The 24,964-nt window shown below is 44.4% G+C and overlaps 1 protein-coding gene and 1 long non-coding RNA gene across 5 annotated transcripts in view; one reads left to right on the top strand and one right to left on the bottom strand.

Moving 5' to 3' along the window:
* PLEKHG4B (pleckstrin homology and RhoGEF domain containing G4B) overlaps positions 1–9,503 on the bottom strand; it is a 104,374-nt gene extending 94,871 nt beyond the window's left edge. Inside the window, exons 1-2 of one of the 3 annotated variants that reach the window (XM_083407377.1) lie at positions 9,197–9,477; positions 6,370–6,519 (exon numbers count right to left, since the gene is read on the bottom strand). The gene's annotated coding sequence lies outside the window, so the exon portion shown is untranslated. Of the gene's footprint in view, positions 1–6,369; positions 6,520–9,196 lie in introns of all 3 variants that reach the window. The other 2 variants (XM_083407374.1, XM_083407376.1) reach the window with 2 other exon arrangements.
* Positions 9,504–10,561: 1,058 nt separating this feature from the next.
* LOC310661682 lies at positions 10,562–24,083 on the top strand. 2 transcript variants are annotated; one of them, XR_014504055.1, is made up of 5 exons: positions 10,562–10,624; positions 12,459–12,543; positions 16,766–16,889; positions 19,153–19,360; positions 23,931–24,083. It is a non-coding gene; the product is annotated as an uncharacterized lncRNA (long non-coding RNA). The 2 variants fall into 2 exon arrangements; XR_014504056.1 differs by lacking the exon at positions 10,562–10,624 and having other exon boundaries at positions 11,175–12,543.
* The last annotated feature ends 881 nt before the right edge of the window (positions 24,084–24,964 follow it).

The raw sequence follows: 24,964 nt of genomic DNA on the forward strand, positions 1-24,964 counted from the left end.
AATATAGGAGTCTTCTCTTTGGCCCACCGCCTACATTTCCGTTACAGCATAATGGATTAGACCAAGTGTTCTTTAGTTTCAGATTCAAACCCGTGAAGTACCAAATAATGCCAGGAACAATTTGAGGCTGGCATCCTAAAAATACTAGCTCTCTCTGTTTTAAAATACAATCACCATGATCCAGCAATAATTCCTCATGTGGCTAATGTGAGCTGTATTTGCATGAACATGCTAATCAAGGCTATGAGCTGGCTGCATGCTCCTTTGATGTGACTGGGAATGTGTGTCTCTGATGAGGAGGGCAAGCTAACCCTATAATCCTATGCACACCTCCACTGGATGGAGTTTCACTGAATGCCACAGAGCATATTTCCAAGTTAATAGGGTTATATGGTTATTGGGCTATAGGGATCGTCTATAATTAGAGATGGATCAGAGCCAGTACCTCTAGCAAAGAAAATGAGGTTTTGAAACGTATGTTATTTTGCCTTAATGTCAGATTGCGATTTCCTTTAAAATACACCGCTAAAACAGAGCTTACAAGACACACCTACTTCTGTGCTAGCTGTGCCCAAAGGGCAGGCTTCATGTTATAACACCTTTGCTTTTCTGCTGACGCTGAAAAATAACTCAAGCCCTGTAATTGTCTTGTCATTTCTTCAGAAGCCTCTTGTAATCAGAAGTGAATGCCAAATAACATTTGCTCTGAGATAATCGGTGTGTTTAACTTTGATGCGATCCAGAGAAATGCAGTTTTTTCCAGCAATTTGCGCATTATTTTTAATCACCTTGTCACATTTATATTTACATAGTATCTATCAATAAATGTTCCCTTTAAAAAAAAAAGAAAACAGCATGTTGCAGCAGGATCTCTACCACTATTTGTGACTGCTTTAAAACAACTTTGTTTTTCACAGGACACAAAGAAATGCTTCATCGGAGGCTGCCCTGGACTATGGACTCGCAGCCACCCATTGTTGTCCCGAACTAGCCAGACAGATTTGCAAGTCAGTATCAGTATTGGATCTGAAATTGTTTTCATATATTTGCTTTAACTGCTTTTATATAGCTGTTATTTTATACATGTTTTTACTACTGTATTTTTTGCTCTATAAGACTCACTTTTTCCCTCCTAAAAACTAAGGGGAAAGTGTGTGCGTCTTATGGAGCGAATGCAGGCTGCGCAGCTATCCCAGAAGCCAGAACAGCAAGAGGGATTGCTGCTTTCGCTGCGCAGCGACCCCTCTTGCTGTTCTGGCTTCTGAGATTCAGAATGTTTTTTTTCTTGTTTTCCTCCTCCAAAAACTAGTTGCGTCTTGTGGTCTGGTGCGTCTTATAGAGCGAAAAATACGGTATATTGTGAAATTGCCTCGAGATGCTTCACAGGAAAAACAACAACAAAATAAATAAGTAAAACAAATATACATGTTGGAATCAGGTTGGCTGTTAAGTTACTCTTGAAGAGGCAAGTGATTTTCCAGAATCATATAAGTGCAGAGTTGGAAGGGCCCCTGGGGGTCATCTACTCCACCCCCCTGCAATGCAGGAATCTCAACTAAAGTATCAATGACAGATGGCCTTCCAACCTTTATTGTGCATTAGACGAGATACACTGAACCCACTATCTACTTCTGCTTCCCTCTCCAAATTTGTTTAAATTGTTTTCCCCTCAATAAGAACCCCTGCTGCAAGGGGAACAGGCAAGAGGAGTTCAAGAACTCTCCTCCTGCCCCTTTAAGGTAACTCCCCTTTTCCATTTCTGCTTTATAGAAATTTGGCAGCAGACCTGACATTTGGCTGGCAGACCAGCACATCAGTCTGCCAGCATCACACCTAGCTTCTTGGGAGAAGAGACCTTGTTTATTATGATGTCATAAAAGAACCCTGTGCATTGATGGTGATGATGGTGTTGTTAATAAATGCGAAACGCTTTTAACTTTAACTTTCTTATGTTGGCTGGCATCAATGTAAGAAAAAATTAAAAAGATCCTGTGAAGCTGCAAATCCTAAGCAGTTGGGAGTAAGATGCATCACTGCCTGAAATTCACCCTCCGACGTCCTTTCTGCCCATCCGTAGTGGACGGGTCTGGCCTCCCACAACTAACTTCCATTTTGGGTACTTTAAACATTTGTGCAAAGTCAGCAGAAAGTGTTTATCAGTTAAAAAAAAACTCCTCCCCACCCCCGGCAAAAAAGGGTTTTAGGTGCCTCTTTCTACCAACATAACATCTATGTGTAAAGACTGTGGCTGCAACAAATGAGCATTTCAGCCAGTTTTCCCCACTAGGCTACATACAGATTTAATTACAGCAAGCAATTCAGGGTCATTCATTACCAAAAGAAAACTTTGACAACTCCAGCAAGGGCTGAGTATTTCTAACAAAAGCCCTAAACAATTCTTCTTTGTTCTGTAGGGAACAGTGGCTGAGAGGCTAAAATGGGTCATAATATTAGAAGAATGAAGGTGTATGCCTTTAACTCTTGCAGCTACTATGACAATATTCTGGCTAGGAAAATTTAAGCAGAGTAGAACAATTCTACTCAAAGTTCACTTTTTCTGTCATCTGACCACATTTTCAGAAGATACTTATTTTCCATCTCTTCTGCTGCTTCAAAGCTGTGGTGTTTCAAACAACAAATACAAGGGCTAACATTTAGGAGTGGGGTGTATTTTGCAGTTTATGTTATTTATGTGACTCCGTCTTTCAGCCACAGTTCTTAAAGGCAGCTTACAAAACATTACTTAAAAGCAATATGTTATGTAATAGTCAAATACTGAGAGGTGCAACAAAAACAGCAGATTAAAACAGCATCAGGGTTTCGCTAGTCAATCACAACAACAGCCAATTAATGTTCCAGGGAACAAAACAGTTGGCACCAGCTGAACAAATATGGGGGGTTCCCAAAAGAAGGTGCTATCTCCGAATGTGAGAGCACAAAAGGAAGATATTAAATTAACTGGTCAGCCCGTCAGGTACCCTGCCTCATATGGTTTAGGGCAGGGGTCAGCAACCTTTTTCAGCCGTGGGCCGGTCCACCATCCCTCAGACCATGTGGTCGGCCGGACTATATTTTTTTTGGGGGGGGGGGGGGATGAACAGATTCCTATGCCCCACAAATAACATAGAGATGCATTTTAAATAAAAGGACACATTCTACTCATGTAAAAACATGCTGATTCCTGGACCGTCCGTGGGCCGGATTGAGAAGGCGATTGGACTGCATCCGGCCCCCGGGCCTTAGGTTGCCTACCCCTCAGATAGGCGATCTCCACGTTTATTTCACGTACCTCGAAAGCAGCACCGTTTTAGGGGAACCCAAATTGCTATGTAAGATGACCCAAGCTGTAGCTGGTTTTCATTTAAGACATAACTGTATTCTGACTTCCAATTCCTTTGCCACAACAGGTGACCCAACCCTTGCTGTTATGATGTCAGGACATTCTTCAGATGAAATGCTCCCTCCTTGGGAATACGAACAAACAAAATCGGGTTTTGTTATCGGAGAAACGCCTCAGCTTGGGTCCAGTGTGCCTGAAGGGCCTTGGCAACGAGGCTGCACACCTCTGGAAGGCAGGGGCATTTTCACCCTTGACTCTTTCTCGCCAGGAGTTACCTGGCCTCCGCTGGCAAGCAGTCTTGAATGCAAGTGACGATCAAGCGCATTTTAATACAAGTTACTATACTGACACTAGGTACGAACCAGTGAATTCACCTTCACGAGCAGGAATCTGATTTTGGGAACACCTGAAAGAAGAAATGGCCGCTTAAAGCACAATCTCAAATTCCTATGCCCCACAAATAACCCAGAGATGCATTTTATATAAAAGGACACATTCTACTCATGTAAAAACACACTGATTCCCGGACCATCCACAGGCCAGATTTAGAAGGCAATTGGGCCGTATCCGGCCCCCGGGCCTTAGTTTGCCTACCCATGACCTCTGTGTTTCCAAGGGAAAGGGACACCTTAATTCCCAGACTGGCCTGACCTTGACCTCAAACTAAAAACAAAACCTATGCACTATTTTGAATAATTCTAACATTAACAATTAATTAAGAAACAGTAAGTAATGAGGCAAAAGAAGATAATTAACTGCAGGCATTCCTATCTGTTTCCCTGATCTGTGGTGCTGGCAGAATAAATTTGATTATTAGCAGCAACTTGTGTCCTGGTGGCTTAAGAAGAAGAGGTGGGTGGAACACCCTGATAGGAGATTCAGAACAGAAATTCATGGTAGGAAATTTCAATTTTCTCCAGAAGCTCCTGCAGGGCATTCTTAAACCTCAGGGCTTAACAGAACAGTGAATCTTTCCTGAGTGGCTCTGAGAGTCTGACTGCCCGCAACACCTTCTGCAATTCCTTATTCCTAAAGGCTGTGTACGCAGAAGAGGCATCTATTTTACAACTCCCACTTCCCAGAGCCACTCCAAAAAAATACCACTGACAATAACAAAAGCAGCAGAGAGGACAAGGGTAATGAACAGGGTCACACACTCCCCACCTCCTTCCCAACAAATGTCATCAACCAAGGCAGTTTCAGCGTCATGATGGGGCCTGAAACCAGACTGAAATGGGTGCAGATAGTCAGCTTGTTTCGAACATGCCTGAAGTTGGGCTTCCTGAACTCTTTCAAGCATACAGGATATTTGTCACTGGAGAATATTATTCTGGGGCCAGGGAAGTCCTCTTAAGGAAGGGGTACACCTTTACCTCCTTTAAGGCAGGTGGTATCTCCCCCTAGGCAATGACTGACCCAGTCAATCCCCTTCAGCTAGCTCTAAGAAGCCCAGGTGGGCAAGGGTCAAGCCAACAGGTGGTCAGCTCTAATCCTGCAAACACCTTGTCCACATCCTCAGAATGCAAAACCCACAAGTAATCCAGCACAAATGTGTTCTGGATACATTAAGCAGGGTGAGGCTGCAGCAGCCCCCCCCCCCCCAGGTGGCATGCCTGTGGGTTTCCCACCTGCCCCAACACCTCCACCATCAGTAGAGCACTGGAGCCAATTTTGGGCAAGATCGTGTCTATCTGAGGTAACATCTCACCCCAGATTGGCTCCTGTGATGGTGGTGCTTCTCTGTCAGGGGCAAATGCAGCAGGGTCCACAGCAGGGGCAGAGTAGGCTGCAGTAGGAGCAGGTGGGGCGGCGGCAGGGCAAGGCAGCACTTTCTGTTCCCCCTCAAGTGGTGAAACAGGATGCCCTGCCCCTGTCTGGATACCTCCACAAAGTGTGGTTTCCAATTCTATGTGAATCAGGGTGGCTGCATATCCTCCAGGGATGTGCCAACCAGAGAATTAGAAACAGATACAGTAATTGGAAAGCAAAGCAAGATTCATTCCTGCCATTATAGCTTATGATACCCCACCCCCGTCACAGAAACTTCACAGTGACAATGCTTTGTTGTATTTGATTACCATTTCCCAGTTGCTGAAAGGTTTTAAATTGGTAGATTCCACACTCTTAACATTTTCTCGGTGCCCGCATCTTTGAAGCTGACCTTCCATTAAGAGCAAAAGGAAAGAACACACCAGTATTTGATCATCTCAATTAGGTATGAGAGCTCTTTATCCTTGATTTCACACTCACCCACCCACCTTTTAATTGCTTCGCTGAGTACGTCCAACTCCTAAAGAATTCTGTCACACCTGGACAAATATATCCACAGCTGCTGAACCAAAAAAGACCCCTTTGGTGCTAATGCAACATGTTCAGCCTTATCAGTTCAGACCTGAATCTAAACTCACAAGTGTGTAAATACGCAAATAAAGCATTTTTAAAATTGTTCAGGAAACTTATTGTTCTTTATCAATGTGATGGAAAAGGCAGTGTTATAGGATTAATGCTGCCATGCCAAGCTGTGAAATGTGTAGGTAAAAGTAATCAAAATTATGAAGGTTTTTCTGAAGACAAAAAGTAAGTTTTATTCATACAGATAAGAACATTGGTATTTAGGGGGGTATTTTCATGAACTGACCTGACATGTCAGAATGTGGCATGGGAATCAAGGTCATTTCACAGTTTTTGCATGATACAAAAAGAAACATTACTTGCACTAAGTCTGAAATGTTTCCCCAATATAACGGGCAATCTGAAACTGAAGAGTGGGTGTATTTTCTTGAATTTGTAATAAAAGCTTCTCCCGCTCCAGATCTCCCATGATCTCTCATGAACAGTGTGGCTAAGATAGCACTGCAGAAATCTCCTAGACTGAAGTGCAGCTTTGCATATAGAAACCACGCAGTTCAAAATTTAACACACTCTTTTGCAAACTCCTCTGACATTTCAGCTGTCATGTATTCAGCCCCACTCCACAAGCAGAAATGGCATTATGCCACCAGGATGACACCAAGGCCGGTGAAACTCACCTGAAACACCAGCAGAAAACTCCACCACTGGTAAAATTACAGGAGGAGGAGGAAATGAGTTTGGGGTGCGGCATGGCTATGCCAAATCCTAAACTTTTTCATTCCATGGACACACCCATCAGGTCTGGGATGGTGGAAGCAATTTCCCTCCTATTGAGCATAACGTAAGAGGAAAATAAAAAACATCCGCCTCATCATCCCCTACTATTCCACTCACACTGGAACAACAGAATATAGAGTATGGTGCAACTCAAAAGCCACTCACAGCGCATATCCACCAGTATATAAACCCCACACAGGGAGAACACAAGTTAGATGATCAGATCTCAGGTTGTGCACATCTAAGCTCACAAGGGAGAACTGTAGTGCGGCAGAGTCAGGGAGAAAGTAGAAACACACATTTCAAAATATATCTCCTGAGCTCTTACACTTCTTCTGCTAGGAACCTAAAAGTAACCCTGCTTACGGAACAAACATTCACATTTGTTGTTGCTGTCGTTATTTGCTTACTCCCAAAAAAATTTCTCAAAAGGAACTATTCCCCATTCACTTTGCGGCACTCAAGCTCCCACCTCCTACTTCCCAAACCCAACCTCCCCCCAAAAAGCACTTTCTTTGTACTTCTGCAGACCTCAGTATTCCCAAGTCTGCCAGTTCAAGGGGGTGACTGACTCGTGAGTGCATGATGACATTTGTGCCACAAAATGGCAGACACTACTCCCTTGAAGCTTGGAACTAGAATATGAGAAAATCTCAGAGAAGGGCAGCCCCCACCAATAGCACCATGTTGGCTTATAAGACCTAGGACACACTTTGGAACAAGTACAGGACAGCTGTAATACAAATAGTTGTAGAACAATTAAGTATCGATTTGCATACCTTTTCACAATACATGTGAATATTTACACTCCACCTTATTTCTGTTCACCTTATTATGTACTTTTTCATTATCCATTTACATTTTGGGGTACACATTTTGGGATTGCTAACAAATGAATGAGTTCAAACTTTTCACTGAAAGATAGTAATGGTTAACGCTCTTAACCAACAATTATACAAAAAAAGCAATATGAACCACTTTCAGGAAACATTCCCCCCACCCACCCACTTTTAAACATCTCACTTTAACTCTCACTATACAGAGAAAATTTAGAAAGAAACACAGCACTCAGTTGTTTCAAGTGATTTAAGGTTTGCTATAAAGTGTCTAAAAGTTAAACGAGCGATTTAAGGTTTTCGTATTTTAACAGTGAAATAAACAATCTGTGATGCTATTTCTGGAATTCAGGACAGTAGTTGTACTTCATAATCTACGCACAAACAAAAAGACCGAAAACAGTAAGACAGTACTTCCTTTGACCTCCCCCTCGCTAAATTCAGTTAAGAATATATATTTCCCAGATTTTATCCCAAACGAGACAGGAAGCTTAATGCTCTATAGTTGCATTTGTTCAGCATTCTCAGGTTCTTCACATGTCAGTGCTATGCCTGGAAATTCTTTCTGTAAACATTCTCCTTTCAACAAGACGACCGCTACCAACACATAAAGAAAGGTTTATTTTATGCCAACCACATGTTCTCCCTGATTCTCTAATAGTTAACTAGGAAAGCTCCTCAGAACTGCATGAGTTTCTCCTGGGATCACAGGCACAGCCAGCCTCTCCATGAGGTGGGGTGAAGCAGCTGCCTCGGGCGGCACAAGATGCAGAGCCCTTGCAGGTGCCTCCCTCGCCCCGCAGTCAGTGGAGAAGCGGCGCCCGTTTCCAGCAAGATCTTGCATCTCTGGGAAGAAAAATGCCCTTTCCCCGGAGATCTGAGGGGTGAAAGCCAGGACTGGATGGAAAGTTTGCTAGACAAAGACCTATGTCTCACTGAGCAACAAGTTTTGCCTAATCAAGGGGGGGGGCACATGTGCGTACACAATACTCCAGCTAAATAAATATACTAGTTTGTGTCAACTATGCTGAAATATGGGTATATTGGGCAATATATACATGCCTTGTGGGACATCTTCAGGAGAAGACAGGGCTAAGGAGTAAACATTACATAAATTTGGAGTGGAGTCCCCAAGACGGTTGGATGGCACCTTATATGTCTTCTTCTGACAACTCCTGCAGCCAAACTGGTGCCAAATGTTTTGTTCTGCTTTCTTTTAGACTACAAAATGTTACCCAGCCTCTACACGAATACCTGCCAGGAGGACTTGGCCACTGTTGTCCCTATGATAAGGGAAATCCCATAACATAGTCTATTCCAGTATGGTCTGTATCAGATTTCCATTACATTTTTAGAATGCCTCAGTACATCTGAAATAAAATATATGATAAAAAGCTTTTCCCATCTCATATCTCCTAAAAATTTTTACGGATCACTGCCACTTTGGTTCCATAAATTCATCCCCAGGGTCCGCTACCCTACCTTTTATAAAAAGCATTATTCAAAATAGCAGTTTGCATGGCCCATTAAGGAAGACATTAACACAATAAAATTCAAAATAGTAACCATTAATTTCACCTTCACTCAAAACCCAAATAAAACTATTTTGTTTACTTAATTCAGCAAAACTGATCAACTTGAGCCAGTGATACTAACTTTTCAAAGTCGGATCCAGTTTCGTCAACTTTCCAAAGTCTGATAGTCCTTATCACCTTCAGTGCCCCCCTGTTTCTCAGCGCCCCCTAAGTAATCCCACTGCCCCACAGGGAGCAGTACAGCCCACTTGGGAAAGCAATGTCCTAAATCATGCTAGAAGAGAACAGCAGAATACAGCCCTAAACATATAGGTTAAAACACAGCTCAAAACTTAGGCTTATAGTGCAATCCTCACCTCCAGATCTGTGCTGCCGGAGGTGATTAAGACAAGCCAGCTGACCCTCCACCAGCCCCCTCCTGCCAGGAGGGCTTGGCCACCGCTGTGCCCGATTCAAAGTCTTGACTTTGGATTCAAAGTCCTGAGGATCCCCAAAGGCCCTGGTCCTGTGCTCTCTCAGCTGCACAAACCTACAGCTAGGGCAGCAAAACAAACCACCCCACATCTGCCCCCCTCCCTCACCCGCAGGAGCAGCAGGGCTTCCGAGGCAGCTGCTCCCCAGCCAGAGTTAGGATTGCTGGATTACTCACAATCCTGTTTCACCCACCTGTGGCTGCTATGGACACGACTATGATGTCACTGTGATGTCATAATTTATTACATCAACTATGCCCTGGTTGCCAGTGCGAACTAGGAAACTGTTTTCCGTGCCCTTCCATTTGCACCAGGGATCTAGTCAGGGCTCCAAACCAGCTCCACAAAGTAGTGCGAGGGGAAGACTGCAGCAACTGTGTCCCAGGGGCGTCTCTGATGTGGCCTTACAGGCACCGTTTGCAACCGGGGAGCAAGACGCAGGAGTCGCCCCGGCAGGGCCGGCGGCTGGGGCGCCCAGAGCACTTTTCCCGGGGCGCGATGGAGGGGAGATGAAGGGCCTGCAAAGACCTCGAGCACCAGAGAGCTGCTCCTGGTTTCGCGGGGGCGGCAGCCCTTTTGTCCGCAGGATGGAAGCGGCGCCACCGGCCAGCCTCCCGGGGCGCCTGGGCTCCGCCGCAACAGGTGGATGTTCGGCCAAGAAGACCGGAGGGGAAGCGCACCCGGGGAAAGTCACGGCACAAACGGCGGAGACGGCGGGGTCTTCCTGCCCCCTTCCGCCCCCCCCCCCGCCTGCAAGGAAATGAACAAGAAACGTTGGACGGCGAGCGCCTCGGGCAGCAGCCCGGGAACCGGGCGCGGGCGCCGAAGGGGAGAGAGAGGAAGAAGGGGACGGCGGAGGAGCGGGGTCTCCTGCTCCCTGCGAGGCGGCCAGGGCGCTTCATGGGCTTTTCAGCTCAGCCCCATTGCCGCGGAGGGGCGCCCGGAGCGGGGCAACCACGCGCCCAGGAAGCGGGCGCCCCCGGGGAAAGGGGGCGGCGGCGGCTCCTTCTTTTTCCTCCGCTCGGGCTGAAGCGCCCAGGGGCCCCGCAGCCCGGCCCGCTCTCTCCCCCTCGGGGGCGGCGGAGCGCGGCGACTCACCTGCAGCGCGGCGGCAGCGTCTCGCTCCTCTCCGGGCTGAGCAAATGAATGGGAGCGGGAGGGGAGAGAGAGAGGGGCGGCCGCCAGGACGGGCCGCCCCGCCCCGCGCCGAGCTGGAGCTGCCGGGAGCCAGGAAGGGAACCTGAGTCGGGGGGCGGGCGGGCTGAGGCGGCCGCCTTGCTTTGCTTGGTCTTGTCTCTGGCTCGGTAGCTGGTACTTTGGGGGGGGGGGGAGCGGCAATTTCGAGGCCGGGGGGGGGGGACGTTGCTGTTGTTTTAAAAAAGCAGGCTGCTGTGGGGGTCCCCGCGGGACAGGCCGAAAATGTGCCGGGCTTTACCCCTCAAAAGTTCATCTCGACGGACAGCTCGGGGAGCGGGAATGAGATGCTTCGTTGCTGCTACAGAGAATCAGCTCGGCTGCTTGGTAGGAAACACCGGGAACTTCGAAAGCGATGGCTTCACCACCTGCCCAATATTTTTCTCTCTCCCTCCCCTTTATAATTTTGGTTTTGTTTACCATCCAGCTTGATGAAAAGCCCCGGGGAACAGCATTAAAGCTTCCCAGGATATTATTATTATTATTATTAGTAGTAGTAGTAGTAGTAGTAGTAATAGTAATAATAATAATAATATTATATACCACCCTTCATCTAACCTATCCATTCTGAAGGAAATCAGCCCTGAGTGCTCACTGGAAGGACAGATTGTGAAGCTGAGGCTCCAAGACTTTGGCCACCTCAGGAGAAGAGAAGATTCCCTGGAAAAGACCCTGATGTTGGGAAAGATGGAGGGCACAAGGAGAAGGGAACGACAGAGGACGAGATGGTTGGACAGTGTTCTCGAAGCTACAAACATGAGTTTGACCAAACTGCGGGAGGCAGTGGAAGACAGGAGTGCCTGGCGTGCTCTGGTCCATGGGGTCACAAAGAGTCGGACACGACTAAACAACTAAACAACACCCTTCCTCACCTGAAGATCACAAGGCAGGATAAAAACATAAAATGCATTACATAGTAACAAACAAAACAATACCCCCCCATCTTCTGACAGGAAATAAAAAAGAGCTCCCTAATGTGGGTTTTTCTTGGGGGTTCTAGCAACCTAAAATATAACTCTGCTTCAGGAACAAACATCCACATATCTGGAAAGCCTTAATAAATATTATCAATACAATGAAGGCTCCTTGTTTCCCCATTCCTCATCATCTTTAGACATCCATGCATTTTATTAAGTAATGTTAAGGATCAAGGTAGAGCCATTATTTATTTATTTATTTATTTATTACTAACTATAGCTTGTCTCTTCCATCAATAGAATACATTGTAACAAAAATGGTAATTATATGGGATAACTTAACACCATGCAAGTAGATAATGTCCAACAGGGTTATCTGGCTGTGTGTTTGTTTTTTAATATCCTGGCTGGCTCCTGTTACTTTAGCAGCACAAATTGGGATGTGAAGGTTTTCCCAGCACAGATACACATTTTCACTTGCTAATGTTAGCACATCAAGCTGCTGTTAGAGGCAGTTGCACAGAATCCAGCCAAGGCTGAACTCTTTTAAGTCTCATTTTAGTGCTTAACAGTCACATTGACAGTAATGAGATTTTTAGCCCAATCTTTTGCTTGCATGCATGCTCAGAAGTACGGTAAGTCTCACTGACAACAGTAGAGCTTTCTTTCAAATGTGTGCATAGAATTTGAGCCTTGAAAGCGCCTTAACTTTAGATGGATTATGTGCTTAATTATGCAGTATTATCTTAACATGGTCCACAAAAACAATTTAATTAGAGTACTTGCTATAAACTGGCGTTAATTTTGTTAAGTAGAATTAAAGGCATTTAAGACCATATTCTGAATCTTATTTTCATAATTCACAATCTAAAATGTGCAGTCATTCAATAACAGTGTCTGTCATCTGGCATTTGACTCACCAAAAAGTAAGACATTTTTGTTAGGTTAATATGTAATCAGGGTTGGGCAGAGGCTGGGAAAAGCTGGTGTTGATGTAATGTATACCAAAGTTTTGCCTTTAATTATTTATTCAGCAGATCCCAGCAAAGCAGTAATTGATACTGAGGATCCGATTTTAATTCTGAGAATGAAATGAAATTCACAACACTTTAATTTCAGGTAAATCCACGGGGTATGTTTGCACTTAGTTGAATGCTTTAAAGCAAAAAGATGAAGCAGAAATGTGTTAGTGTGGGGAATGTGAGAGCAGTGCTGCCAGCTGACTACCAGCCTGGCTTGCAGCTGCAAAAAACTCAGCAAGCAAAACTTTTCCTAGTGCAGAGACATTGACTCTATCTCATGTCTGGCTGTAGTGAGAGGCACAGCACCAGTGGCAGGCTGAAGCTTACATGAAAGCCACTGGTGGGGCAGTGTCTTGAGTGATGGGCTTGGATGTGGTGAGCTCAGGTCCACACCCTCATTCAGTGGCGTAGCATGGGGAGTCATGGCCCCAGGTGGAAATTTCTGAGGTTGCACCCCCATGAGCATGGAGCTGCTGGGAGGCAAGCCATGCCTGGGCTGGGCCACCTGGGCTGGGCCTTCAGGGCTGGGGCCACCGCCTCCTCGTGGCTGGCGAAGGGATGCCCACACGTGCCCCATCCCTGAGCCAAGGGGGAGGAGGGAGGGACTGCCTTGATTAGATGCTGGCCAGTGAAGGGACTGACCATTGCCCAGTCTTCCAGGGGTGCGCAACACTTACCCTGCCCCAGGCACTGGCAACCCATGCTATGTAACCCACTTACTTATGTAACTATCCTTGAGGAAGCCTTCTCTTAGAGCTTAACATTTCTCACAGGGGTTGTTGTGAGATTAAAACATTGGCCTCAGCTCTGCAGAAGGAGCGTGGGAGGTACGTACATGTCCATGAGACCTTTCATGATACTCTAAATATATATTATGGTGGGTAGAGGAGAAGTTTCTATCCCATAGCAAATTGTGTTTAATGTTAGGATACTACCACACACATAGTGATTGCGGCATGCTCACACAGCTCTGATTCGCATTCAGCAACTGTAGAGATCTTAGGCTGTCTCCAGCAGAGGCTCCAACTTCTGAGGACAATTGGGGTGGGGGGCTGTCACGTGTGTGATGGCAGGACGTACAGAGGAGCTGGAGTTGAGCCAAAAGTGGTGGCAGAGTGGATTCAATGGCCAGTGGTGCCAGTTTCCTCCCCCTCCTCCCCCTCCCCCCATGGGCTGGGGGCTGCTTCCCTGCTCCTTGCCCTCCATGGCAGGAGGAAGAGGAAGAGCCAGCCACCGAAGCTGTGCCATGCTCAGCTGGGTGCTTGGCCTCCTCTGCCCCATTTAAACATGGGGGGGGGGGGCTTGGCCCATAGGAGATGGTGCCCCTGGACTCCAGTATTTTACATATTAAAGCCTGCCATCAACTATTGCATACAATACACTTGTGAGGGGAGACAGATTTTGTGCTGGCCATCAGGTAATGTTTTCTTCCATCTGCCTCGCCCTTCCCTCCAGTCTTAGGAGCCTTTCCCAGACTATGTATACAATTATATTCAGATGGATCATTGAATATTACTTTATTTGATATGTTGTTTATTTTAAAGTTAGGTTTTTATTATGACTTTTTTGTGCAGTATTGGATCAGATGGTTATCAGTTGTGCGGTCTTTTTATATTTTGTTGTTTCTTCAGCTTGTAAACCGCCTTGTGCATAGTAATATAGAAGGGAGGTGGTATACCAGTTAAAAGTGAAATGAACTGAACAGAACAGAACTGAAAGCAAATCATAAAAAGGGAGGGAGAACCAAAAGCGACAACCCGCTTTATCTCACAACCTGCTGGGCCCACACTGGTGCGGTGGGGCAAAAGGTGGAAAGGGTTATGTTTTCTTTTTTAATGGTGGGGGAGAGTTTATATTGCATTGGGTGGGAAATAAACTGCAGTGCAGTTTGTCTCCTGTTCTGGGGATGTGTTGGGTGAATGGGATGGTTGTGGGTCCACAGTGTCTCTCTCCGAACACTTCCTGTTTGCCCTCTCCAGTGCTGAAGGGACACTGGCTGAAGAACAGGCACAGAGATAGAGAAGGAGATCCAAACTTATACACTAAATGGAGAACTCTCTCACCATCCTGGGAGAGATCTGAAGAATACTATGGCCCCAGCAATGACCTTCCAGGAACCATAGAATTGAAGCCTAAGACTGCCTCCTATTTTCAGTGAAAATGGTTTTCTTGAGGTGTAATCCTATGGCAGGGGAGCTGGGGTTGATCTCCAAATGTAGTCTATCTGCTGCCATGCCAGATTTTCAGTGGCAGAGTAAAAGACTCCTCCATCCACTTAGCACAGTTTTTAAAAACAGTTTGAAAGAAAGGAGAGGGAGATTTAGACCAGCTCAGAATATGGTCTATATTTCCCCTAGTTTGGGCATCCTGGAGCATCACAATGGCTTTGGAGTCTTGAGATCCAGGCCATTTCCCAGTCCTCCCCCAACAGGATCATCTTGGCCTTACCAGCATTGAGGGGCCACAGAATGACCATAAAGTCCCCCCTCCAATTTCCGCTGATGGAACACCTTTCATCAGCACACAACCATAATTGGATTCTGCCCAATCAGCTGTGCAGAGAAAGGACACCCTGGGCTGTTGTTTTTCACAGTGATTTTCTTCACCCACCCACCCACACCCCCCTGTGCAGACAGGAAAATGATTGGAACAAACCTGAGCACTGATGCCATGCAGCTTTCGGTTGAGAAGCACTGCATATATAGAGTGACAGATACAAAACACATTTTCGCACCTCACACATAGAGCAATAGATTTGGTACAGCCTGTTCCTACTCTCTCTTTTCTAGTCTGGCACAGGTATAAAATCAGTGCAGGGTACAATCAGCACAGGGTGAATAAGCAACAGCCCAACTGATCTGCAAGTTTATGGGGCAATATTGGCACAAACCAGAATGCCACTAATAGAATTGCCCCATTCTGAACTAACGGTGCTAGCAAATCTAATATCGTGTCCAGAGAAGTTCTCAGAAATAAAAATAAAGCACTGGTACATTGTAGATGGTTAGAGGCTGGCAGTCTAAGAACATCTTTGTTTCAAGTGCCCCCAATTCATTTTAAATTCCCACTCAATGTCCTGTTTATCTCAGTGAATTAAATAGGAAGCCTCCCACAGCTCAGGGGTGGAAGGCACCGTACATTCTCTTTGGTTTTTCTCATGTCCAATTGCTTATGCATGCCTCAACTCTTTGTCAACTCATGTTTAAAAACACATCCCTTTGTCTGCTGGATCCAGTGAATGCACGTCTTGATTAAACTGTTCAACAAATGTAGTGTGAAGTAATTTTCTGTGAATATTTATTTAGCAACAGTGTCTTATACATTCCTTTACGATTTGTGAGATTTTTATAAGGTAGCTTATTACCCTGCCTCTCTTTGTTCTTTTTTTCTCAACATCCACATTCTTTCAGAATTCTAGTTAAAGAAACAAATAATTTAGCAAGGACTCTATACTGAAACAGCAGTGGAATTTTAAAGCTCCCAAATGTCTGCACATTTTATATATTTGACATTAACATGATAAATGCTTTAAAACATGTTTTGGATGAACGATATAAAATGATTAATAAATTAATTGTAAGAGAAACAACACCCTAATTGACATCAATTAACACTGGAAGAACGCTTGCCACCAGTAGCTGCCTTGCCATGCCATGCCATGCACTCTCCTATCCCATAATCTTTCTAATGCTTGGGTCATGCATTAGACTAAACTTCTAGATAATAATCTAAAAGCAACAGTAGGCAAATGTGTTTATTCACTTTAGCTAAAGTTAAGAAAGAATTGAGCAAGTTTTCAAATACATCAAAATTCTTCATCAGACATAATGTAATTCTACATGGTTGCTTTTCCTTTGAAGATATTGAGCATTAGTTGTTGCTAAAGGGCCAGCTTGATTACTTGTAATTTTACCCATACTTTTACCCTAAATAATAATGTCCTGCAGATCAGCAGGATTCATGATCTTCTGTTGCACAGTTTGTCTGCCCACTGCCTTCCCACAGAACGGCTCTGTTCCTCTTGGCTAATGCATGTTCATCTATCAGGCAGGGATCTTTCATGCCCATTGATCCTCAAGAGGATGGGATTGATTCAAAGTGTGGAGATCTTGATGACTTGGAAAAAGGCAGGGAAACCTTTTGGAATAAGCGTAAACAACAGCTGCCCATCATTCCCAACTCATTCATTTCAGCAGGAATTGTTCCCATTAGGGAATGTGCATTGGCTCAGTAATTATTATTTATTATGCTTACAAACAACCAAAACCCAAAGAAAGAAAGATCATGAACACCTCCTATGTTACTCTCTTGTGTTTCAGAATGGACTTTCTACTGCCCAATCACAGGTACACTAAAATTCAAGATTTCACCATTGTATCCTATAGTCAGCTTCAAGAAAGAACAAAAAGTGGCTTCAGAATGAACCAGAAAGTCTCTTTAATAGTAAGCGTGTTGCAGTATAGATTTCGTTGTTGTTGCTGGCATCCATCTGTGTCAAGAGAAAATGGAGTGTTTCTCCAGGGGCGAAGTCAATCCGTTGTCTTGCAACAATCTTGTGTTATCTATGGCTGGTATGGAAAGGCCAGGGGGAAATGTTTAAAATGCACATTGTCTATCTCGAGCTGGGAATGGCTTTACTTTCCTGCCTACATTTGACAATTCCATCGCTACAGTCAGCTCACAGCTTGCATGGGGGCTGTGCTCCAGGAAATTGCGTGTATATTAAGAAAACCCCTAAAAGCACCTCCATGCCACCACCCCTCCCTTTCCAAAGCCTGTGTGCTGAGCAGGCCTTGCTTAACAGGCTCTGGCAGGCTCCCATGACATCTTGCGGGAGGATCCCATAGCACAGTAAGCAAGTCCGAGAGCCCACCTTGCACACGTTTAACTTGTGCGGTATCAGCTGGCCAGCCGCTGAGCATGTGTTAAATGTGCACAAGCTATGATTTGACTGTATTGATGTTGATCCATTGCCTAATGTTAGTAAATCCCAATTCCCATTCTTTATCCAACAAACCAACACATCTATTTAAAATGTGGAGAAGTAGAGTTTTAAATAAGTGCACCAGATGTTGGAACAGAGCAGACGTAAATTATGCAGGGGGAGGGTCTACAGTTGTTTTCAAGGCTGCCAAATCCAAGCTTTCATCTCAGTTTATAAACCTAGCATTTTATCATCTCTGGCACGTGCTGTGGTCATCCACCCTCCTGCTTTTAAAAATGTACATAGGCCTTGCAAACCCACACAGTCTTTCTGCTAGGACCTACTGAAGATTCAGCACATGGGATATCTTACATACGCAGCTGTTTTTTAGTTCATGATTATAAAACACCAGTGGGCAACCTCTGGCCCACAGCCCGAATTATGCTCTGCCGGGCTCTAATTTGGCCCATGAGGTCTCTTCCCAACCACACACACCTGCCCTACACCTGACGTCATATGCATTGTCAGGTGCAGAGCAGGTAAGCACACAAAGCAGAAATCAGGAGCCTTAAAATGCATTCCGCGTGGATCCTTGACAAGTAGGGTTTTTACGTGTGACACCAAATGCAAGCTCTACTGGGACTGATTCCACTCTGGAGCTTCCAGTATGAGGCTTGGTGTTGATCATCTAATATTAATAATCTTTTTAGCTTTGCAGAAGTCTGTTATTAACAGGTAGCAAAGATAAATGAGCTTAAAACAGATCTCTGAGGTGGTAGAAGTAAACTCACAAAGCTCTTGAGAGAATTCCTGAATTCATTTAGAAAGGCAGTGCAACTTCATTGCACACATTTGTCCAAATTTTGAAAGAAGAATGGGATTATGAGCAACTGGAGCTAAACAAATGTACAGAAATAAATTTAATTAAAACTATTTATATTTATATCCTTCCTTTTCCCCAGAACTGGAGCTCAGGGTGGCTCACAAAAATGAAAACAAATGTGTAAAACACAGAAAGCTCTCTCTCTCTCTCTCTCTGTGTGATAATAGTTAAAAAGGAATTAAACAGAATTAAACTAATATACGAACAGATATATAAATTCTAGTAGAAAACAGCACCACACTATTAAAAGCCCTTTCCTTAAAACAGTCAGTTCCCAAGAGCCTGTAGGAATAAAAGTCTTCACCTGCTGGTGGATGGGCAACAAGGAAGGAGCCAGTCCAGCCTCTCTAGGGAGGAAGTTCCAAAGTTATCTGGGAGCAGCCACCAAGAAGGCCCTTCCCACGTCCCCACCTAATGTGCCTGTGACGGTGGTGGGGCAGAGAGAGGCTTCCCCCCAAGATCTTAGAGCTTGGGCAGGTTCATATGAAGGAATACGGTCGTTCAAAAATCCCAACTGCAATATGTAGCAAATGGAGTTTGACTTTCATACCTCAACTGAAATGGCTTGTATGTTTGTGTAGGTTGGTGGCTGGGGGAGGCTTTGTGGCAAGCCTGAACACACTCACACAGGTCCGCTTCTGTCACACCTAGTTATCACTTCCGTAAGATAGCATGCTTTGGAGGCATTTATGACCTAGCTAACTCTGTATCATGATGTCATCCTGCAGCTCATAGCTCAGCATTATGACATCAGTTAGAAAAATCTTTGAAAGATTTCAAGTAACCAGTGGTTCCTTATCCTGGTTTCTTATTTTATAGAATTGTAGACTTGGAAGGGACCGCAAGGGTCATCTAGTCCACCCCCCTGCAATGCAGTAATCTTTCACCCAATGTTGCAGGTGATCTATTTCATGTGGAGAGAAGCTATTCAAAGTTACTCAAGGGACCACACTAGAAGCTTGGAGGAATTATCTTTATCCTGAGCTCCATGAAAAGTTGTCATCTACCTGCCTGCATTCAGGAATATTATTATTGTGGAACGTATGGACCCTGTAGCATTGACAAAATTGACAAACGTGGGGAGAATTAGACATAGTGGGAAGGCAGGTAAGTAATAATTTTGAAATTAATTTGGCATTAGTGGTTCAATCCCGAAAAAGATACTTGTGTTTTGGGGAAACAGCCATCGAAGCCATGTTTTCATCCAAACATGATAGGTCCTGGTGATCTCCCATATCCCCACCCAGGCAAGAGAGGCCTTGATTTAGGTCTCCTCCACATCAGATCCTATACAGAAAGCTAAATTAGCCTCTGCCATATTCAGAGCAATCTTTTTCTCCTCAAAGCATTCTGGGCACTGCAGTTCATTAATGGTTGCTGGGAAATTTAACTCTGTGAGGGGTAAACTACCATGTCCAGACTTTTTGGAGGGAAAGAGCGTGTTTTGAAACTACTTCAGATGTATAGCGTGTTCACAGTTGTGGCAACCCCAATGCTCCAGAACTCCCAAGAGAGGGCCACTTGTTTCCTTCCTACACAAACGTGTATAAAACATTCTAGATTCAGGTATTGTGTTGGTCTGATGCAGTCAAAATAAATAAATAAAATGTCCAGTAGCACCTTAGAGACCAACTAAGTATCTGAAGAAGTGTGCATGCACACGAAAGCTTATACCCAGAACATACTTAGTTGGTCTCTAAGGTGCTACTGGACAATTTTTTTGCGTATAAAACATTTATTTTTCAGACAACCTTTAAAAATTAATTACTGCTATATCACATGCATATCCTATGCTCTGTATTGGTTCCTGTGGAGGGTGATATGATGGGTGGAACGGGCTGGGAAAGCAGTTTAATGGGCATTATGGACAGTCTCCAGTCCGTGGTGCAGTGGGGCTTGCTATGGCCAGGCCTAGAATCATAGAATCATAGAATCATAGAATCATAGAGTTGGAAGAGACCACAAGGGTCATCGAGTCCAACCCCCTGCCAAGCAGGAAACACCATCAGAGCACTCCTGACATATGGTTGTCAAGCCTCTGCTTAAAGACCTCCAAAGAAGGAGACTCCACCACACTCCTTGGCAGCAAATTCCACTGTCGAACAGCTCTTACTGTCAGGAAGTTCTTCCTAATGTTTAGGTGGAATCTTCTTTCTTGTAGTTTGGATCCATTGCTCCGTGTCCGCTTCTCTGGAGCAGCAGAAAACAACCTTTCTCCCTCCTCTAGGTGACATCCTTTTATATATTTGAACATGGCTATCATATCACCCCTTAACCTCCTCTTCTCCAGGCTAAACATGCCCAGCTCCCTTAGCCGTTCCTCATAAGGCATTGTTTCCAGGCCTTTGACCATTTTGGTTGCCCTCCTCTGTACACGTTCTAGTTTGTCAGTGTCCTTCTTGAACTGTGGTGCCCAGAACTGGACACAGTACTCCAGGTGAGGTCTGACCAGAGCAGAATACAGTGGCACTATAACTTCCCTTGATCTAGATGCTATACTCCTATTGATGCAGCCCAGAATTGCATTGGCTTTTTTAGCTGCCGCGTCACACTGTTGGCTCATGTTAAGTTTGTGGTCAACCAAGACTCCTAGATCCTTTTCACATGTACTGCTCTCAAGCCAGGTGTCACCCATCTTGTATTTGTGCCTCTCATTTTTTTTGCCCAAGTGCAATACTTTACATTTCTCCCTGTTAAAATTCATCTTGTTTGTTTTGGCCCAGTTCTCTAATCTGTCAAGGTCGTTTTGAAGTGTGATCCTGTCTTCTGGGGTGTTAGCCACGCCTCCCAGTTTGGTGTCATCTGCAAATTTGATCAGGATGCCCTTGAGTCCATCATCCAAGTCGTTGATAAAGATGTTGAATAAGACCGGGCCCAAGACAGAACCCTGTGGCACCCCACTAGTCACTCTTCTCCAGGATGAAGAGGAACCATTGATGAGCACCCTTTGGGTCCGGTCAGTCAGCCAGTTACAAATCCACTGAGTGGTAGCATAGTCAAGACCGCATTTTACCAGCTTCTTTACAAGAATATCATGGGGCACCTTGTCAAATGCCTTGCTGAAATCAAGGTAGACTACATCCACTGCGTTCCCTTCATCTACCAGGCTTGTAATTCTGTCAGAAAATGAGATCAGGTTAGTCTGACATGACTTATTTTTCAGAAATCCATGCTGACTATTGGTGATCACAGCATTCCTTTCTAGGTGCTCACAGATTGTTTGCTTAATGATCTGCTCCAGAATCTTCCCTGGTATTGATGTTAGACTGACTGGGCGGTAATTATTTGGGTCCTCTCTTTTCCCCTTTTTGAAAATAGGGACAACATTTGCCCTCCTCCAGTCTGCCGGGACTTCGCCTGTTCTCCAGGAATTCTCAAAGATGACTGCCAGTGGTTCTGAGATCACATCTGCCAGTTCTTTTAATACTCTTGGATGCAGTTCATCTGGCCCTGGAGACTTGAATACATCTAAACTAGCCAAGTATTCTTGTACTATCTCCTTAGTTATTCTGGGCTGTGTTTCCTCTGCTGAATCATTTCCTCCAAATTCTTCAGGTCGGGCATTGTTTTCTTTATCGGAGAAGACTGAGGCAAAGAAGGCATTGAGGAGTTCAGCCCTTTCTGTGTCCCCTGTTTGCATTTCACCATCTTCTCCTCTGAGTGACCCCACTGTTTCTTTGTTCTTCCTTTTGCTACGAACATACCCATAGAAGCCTTTTTTGTTGCTTTTAACCTCTCTAGCAAGCCTGAGTTCATTCTGTGCTTTAGCTTTTCTGACTTTGTGTCTACACGTGCTGGCTATTTGTTTGAATTCCTCTTTGGTGGTTTCCCCCCTTCTCCATTTTTTGTACACATCCTTTTTTAATCTTAACTCAGTTAAAAGTTCTTTAGATAGCCACCCTGGCTTCTTTAGGCACCTTCCATGTTTCCGTCTCATTGGTATTGCCTGAAGTTGTGCTTTTACTATCTCCCTCTTAACAAACTCCCAGCCATCATGAACTCCCTTTCCTTTTAGTATTACTGTCCATGGGATCTCACCCAGCACTTCCCTAAGTTTTATGAAGTCGGCTTTCTTAAAGTCAAGAAATTGAGTCCTAGTATGCTTGGCTGCTCCTTTCCGTTGTATAGTAAACTTCAGAAGAGCATGATCACTTGCGCCTAATGATCCTTCCACTTCTACCCCATTAACCAGGTCATCGACATTGGTTAGGACCAGATCTAAAATGGCTGTTCCTCTTGTTGCTTCTCCCACTTTCTGGACAATGAAGTTGTCTGCAAGGCCAGTGAGGAATCTGTTTGACCTTATGCTCTTGGCTGAGTTTGACATCCAACAAATATCTGGGTAATTGAAGTCCCCCATTACTACTATCTCCCTTCCTTTTGCATGCTTGGCCATCTGTTCCAGGAAGGCATCATCTATGTCCTCCGTTTGGCTTGGGGATCTATAGTAAACTCCCACAATGAGGTCACTATTATTCTTCTCTCCCTTAATTTTGACCCAAATGCTCTCACTTTGGCTTTGAGGTTCCAGCATAAACACCTTTTTCATTTTCACCTTTTAGAATGTTCTAAGTTCTAGGACCAGAAGAGATCCCATCATTTCTGTTTTCAGGGAGAGAAAATAAGCTCCCTTAACCTGAAATATGTGCATCAGATCAAGAATTTACTGGTTCCCCCATCTTCTGGCTTGCCGGTCTAAAGTATTTATCTCAGTTTTGGTTGCTTTCATGTTCTTGTAGGATTTATAACCCATCTGATAAATGCAGTAGACAAAGAACATTCCATTTGGGGAAGAGAGGAACAGGCTGTCAGACACCCACAAATAGGTTATGAGAGGATTAATCCCAGTCCCCCAACTTCTCAGAACAGCATGCATGAAATCTAGCAATGTGTGTGGGGTCCTGGCAAAGCAGAGTGCTCTGTGAATGTTGGCTCTTACACTAGGCAAAACATTTTTGAGTTATGAGATATTTTTTTAACCTACTTCTAAGGCTTCTCATTTTGAAATGTCATTTTAACTGATCTGCAGTAGATCAAGAGGCTCATAATATGCAGGTAAGATGAGCAATGGCTGTAACAGAGGCCAACATATGGTGTTCACTCGGTACTTGGCAGATGCTTGAGTGGTACATAGGAGTGGATGGTAGGAAATTGTTGCACTATCCTTCCATCTCAAAAGTCTAAATGTCTTCTTAAAATTGTTTGTCCTTTTTTAAACAAGTGAACCAACCCAACAACAGTTTTAGGGCATCTATCCAACCTCAACTCTATACTGCGGGCCCCCCACAATTCCCTAAAACCTTCCATGGAAGCAGGAACTTAATGTTAAGTTCTTCCCTATCCTGTTTCCCCTTCTTTTCATTTTCATTTAAACCACTGTATAAACCAACAACTTGCCCCTTGACCACTAATAATGAACCATATTTTGTAGATATTACTGCAAATTTATAGTGCTATTTTTGTGATGTGCAAATGACATCACAAAAGACTTGGTCTGTTTATTTGCATTATTTACTATTCCTATCATCCCTGTTTATAAAACCCAATAAAAAGTTGTTGTTGTTTAAAAACTGTTAAGTTCTACCTACTTATGGCTTTCTATCCTGCAATGTCCTAGATCTTTTTCTCTGCTATTCTTAGAGCTATTCTTACTAAATCTACTGTTGGGTATTTTCAGGCCTTTCTCCAGCTGCATGTCAGAGAAGACAAGACGTGGCTCAGTGGCTTCATGTTCTGACTCAAGAGTCAGGCCCATCGGTCCATTGAGCTCAGTATGGTCTACACTGACTGCCAGCAGCTCTGCAGGGTTGCAGCAGCAGATGTCGGGGGCTGAATGATGGGCAGCTGTTGTTTACTCTTATTCCAAAAGGTTTCCCTGCCTTTTTCCAAGTCATCAAGATCTCCACACTTTGAATCAATCCCATCCTTTTGAGGATCAATGGGCATGAAAGATCCCTGCCTGGTAGATGTACATGCATTAGCCAAGAGGAACAGAGCCTTTCTGTGGGAAGGCAGTGGGCAGTGGAGCGCACCCCACCGCGGGGATTCAAACCGCCGACCTGACGATAGCTGCTGTTATATATTCAGTGGTCTGCATTTGCCTGAACTTGAGTTTGAACTAAGGAATCTGAGCCCATGTTTTGATTTGATACATGATATCCAATCACAGAACATTTCAGGATTCGGGCCACTGCCATTGGCTCTTAAACTCTGAGTTATGATTCGTAGTTTGGGAGTTTAGACAGCCAATCATGTTGAGAGTGGGAGTGGCTCAGGCCTTCAGAAACGTATATAAGCAGTTGCTTTGCCTCTGTTGTCTAGTTCTGTTAGTTCAGTAAAGGTTCTTGCTGTTATCACTGTGTCTCGCTTCGTGGGAACTTACCTACACTTCAGCTGCCACTTCGCTTTTGCAGCTATTTTTGCATAGGCCTGCACTAACTATGCTGCTCCCTGCCTTTGGCTCTCCCAGCTAAACCTCCCAACCAAAACCTTTGCAACCATCAAATCTATTTCCGTGGTCAGTGGGAGGGAAAAGGAAAGAGTTTTTCGAAAACTCCCAGAAAGAAAAACAGAGTTAAATCAAAATTGACCATTTAACCCAAAATATATCTGCAAATGTTATAACCATGTGTAGAAGAATAAAAAGAAAATTACAAACAGCTGGTGAAAAGTGCAGTAATTGAAACTATTGATCCTATTACTTTAGAACAG

This window comes from Podarcis tiliguerta (genome assembly GCF_965153285.1).
Source record: "Podarcis tiliguerta genome assembly, chromosome: 13".
NCBI lineage: Eukaryota > Metazoa > Chordata > Lepidosauria > Squamata > Lacertidae > Podarcis > Podarcis tiliguerta.